This window comes from Corvus moneduloides, chromosome 6 (genome assembly GCF_009650955.1).
Source record: "Corvus moneduloides isolate bCorMon1 chromosome 6, bCorMon1.pri, whole genome shotgun sequence".
NCBI lineage: Eukaryota > Metazoa > Chordata > Aves > Passeriformes > Corvidae > Corvus > Corvus moneduloides.
Genome location: NC_045481.1, coordinates 46,392,525 through 46,395,819, shown reverse-complemented (window position 1 = coordinate 46,395,819; position 3,295 = coordinate 46,392,525).

Below are 3,295 nucleotides of genomic sequence, written 5' to 3'. Positions count from 1 at the left end.
TTGTCATCCAAGGAATGTTTCAGATTAAGTCATCCAAATCAAAGCAAAAAATATTCCTGAATTGACTGATGTTGTACTGGATTTTATTTTGCTACTACTTATACAAATGACAGTATTTATTATACACAAACCTATATCAAACGCACAGAATATGAACAGAAATACAGACTACAAAACATGGATTATCTGAGTTTTAATAGGAGCTGCTGTGTAGCCGTCCTAGAAAAAACTTCTTTGGTTGAAACTGCCATTTTCATGTCATGACCCTGGACTTGTTAGGTCTCTCTCATGTAAGCTAGTATGTGAAACTGAGCCAAAATAAACTGCAAACACAAAAAGAATAATTTTTAACTGAGGGGACAGTGTTCTTGAAAAGTGCATTCACTTCATCCTATATTGGGATGACTAAATGACATTTTCACGAAAGGTGCAGGCAATAATTCAGTAATTTGGAACTAACAGAATTTAGTTTTATGAAGCTAAACAGTATTTATATAATCCTGTTATCTTGACTCCGATTATATAAATAATATTAAAGTAGGCCAGCAAACAAGGCACACCTGGATGAACTTGGAAGTGATTGATGCTTAACTTAGGTCATTTACCTTCATAATAAACACTCTAATTGACTAAGGAGGTGTATCCTCTTTGTGTGATTACTGAGAAACTCCCATACAATCTGGCAACTCCCATTTCACAAAGTAAATGTAAAAAATATAAAAGGAGTCTGATGTGAACAGAAGATTAGTGCATACTACTGAGTCATGAGCATGAGTTAGGTAAGACTGCATGCACAGTCTACATGAGACTTAAGAAAAAGCTTTCTAGTTTGATTAGTTGGAAGAAAGCAAAATAGTGACAAGAATACATAGTGAAAATTGAAAGAATAGAAGACTTCCGTTTCTAACTCTCTACACATTCCATATCAGGTATTTGCATTCAATCCAAGACTTGTATGTCAGAATAAGAATTGCCTAAATACTGTCATTTCGATTAAAAAAAAAAAAAGCTCTTAATATCTTTCATTGCCATGATTCATATTTTCATTTATTACTACCCCCGTGTAGTAATTAAATGCATCTCACAAAAGCTACTTCCTGTCTGGAACTCTGTCAATACAAAAATCAATAAATAACATGAGTAAAAATTTGTGAAAGAACAGTAAAAATCAAAAGCTATTAAAAAAAAAAAAAAAAGAAAAAAGAAAAAGAAGTTCAGTACTGTAAAATACCATGATCCAACAGGAAAGCAGGACAACCTTACATGTAATGGTTACTTGGCAAGACAAAATGCCAGCACTTCAAATGCATCCCTCCCTTTTTTTCTTCTTCCTCCAGCTTTATATTGATGAGCACCAAGCCATATAGTCTGGAATATCCATTTGGTCAGCTGGGGTGAGCTGTCCTGGCTGTGTCCCCTCACAACTCTTCATGCACCCCCAGCCTCCTCGCTGATGGGATGAGGAGCATAAAAGACCTGGACTCTGTGTAACCCCTGCTCAGGGATAACTAAAACATCCCTGTGTTATCAACTGTTTTCAGCACAGATCCTAAACACAGCCCCATGCCAGCTACTATCAAGAAAATTCAGTCTATCCCAGCCAAAACCAGCACAATTTCCTGGGAATCTTTATCCTGATTCTGTGGAAAACCTAATGAAAAGATTCACAAGATCATGAGCATTGCTTGTCACAAACATATTTCTGTGAGACACAGCCTGATCTCTCTATGCCTCCCCAGTTCCATGACTGAGTTTGCAACCTTCTCTGTAACACCTTCATAGGGGCACAGTGTTGGAAAGGACAATCAGATCTAGAGCATCTACACGCCCAACACCTCTATCCATGTGTTACACACCAAAATCAGTAAGTTGACAAAGCTTTCTGATACAAGTTAAAAGCTTGTCTTTGTGGGATGTAAATTGTTCAGCTACTGAAACAGCAGGGTCAAAGAGGCATTTTTAGCTACATTATCAACTTTTTTTTAACGTTACTTTTTTGCTGGGTAGATTCTCAAATTATACAGCAATATATTTATAGCAATCTTTATTTATTTTTCTTTAATTGCTAGGGGATGGGGTTGTTTGGGGAGACTTTTTTGTTTTGTTTTTCTTGCCTGGATGCCATGATGATTTTTTGCCTTTTCTTTTATACCCCTTTTATACACTTTTTTATAGCTTTTGTATTCTCAGTATTATTTGTATTATTTGTATTCTTAGACTTATTTGTCAAGCTAGGAGACTAAACATCTTAGAAGCCTTGTAGCTAGGGATCAGAAAGCCCCAGACACCAAGGTCCTCTCCAGAACACATTTTGTAAACTAAGATAGAACCATCCAGGGGAAGGCTCCTTGGGGAGGGGGGCTCACTCAAGCCTCTCATTGAGGAATCTTTGATAGACATGCTAATTAGTAAGACCTGTAATGTTATACCTGATCTATTGTGGATGTGCATTGCGGTGTGCTTTTCGGCGCATTCCACCTGGACGTGGTGAACCTAAGGATCCTTAAAATAATACAGAGGTAAAATCCCTTTTTCCCATCTAAGCATGTTTGATTCTTGATTTTAAGACCAGGAAAAGGCATCAGCCCATGTACATTAGCTAAGAACAAGATTTTCAATAAGGCAGAGACTACCAGAGCTACAATGCTGGAAATCTGAGTATCAAGCACAGAGAACTGGGTTGGCAACATGTTTTTGTGGAGACTTGTCTGCTATAGGTAGGAATGGAGATATGAGATGCTTTAATAGTGCTTTAATGTACATAATTCAACACCTATAGGATTAATAAAACCCCTAATATCAGATTAATATTTAACTCTAAAAATGAGAAATGCCCATGAACAAATAAAATAAGGCATGATCTCATAGCTGATTGCAGGCACCATATTAAAGACTCAAATAGTTGAAGAGTGCAAACTAAAACAGACCTAAAAGGACTAGGAATGAGAACAAAAACCAGCATGGCCAAACACAGCACTAAGAGAGGCAAAATAACATATCAGTAAAAAACTAAAGAAAAAGGAGATTTTATAATAAATTGATAAACTGAACAGTAAACAAACTTCCAAGACTGGATGGCATTCCTCAAGTGTTCTAAAGAAGCTCAAGAACAAAACTGCTAAATTTCAACAGTACTTGGAGGACAAGCTTCCATGGGTAGTCACCTCCTGGATTATCAACTTTTCTAGACATTTAAACAAAGTGTAGGAAAGTCATTTGTCACAACAGACAGAAATAACTGATGGGCTCTGTCAAGGTTTAACAGCGGTGAACTGTGAAGTTACACAATTTGTTA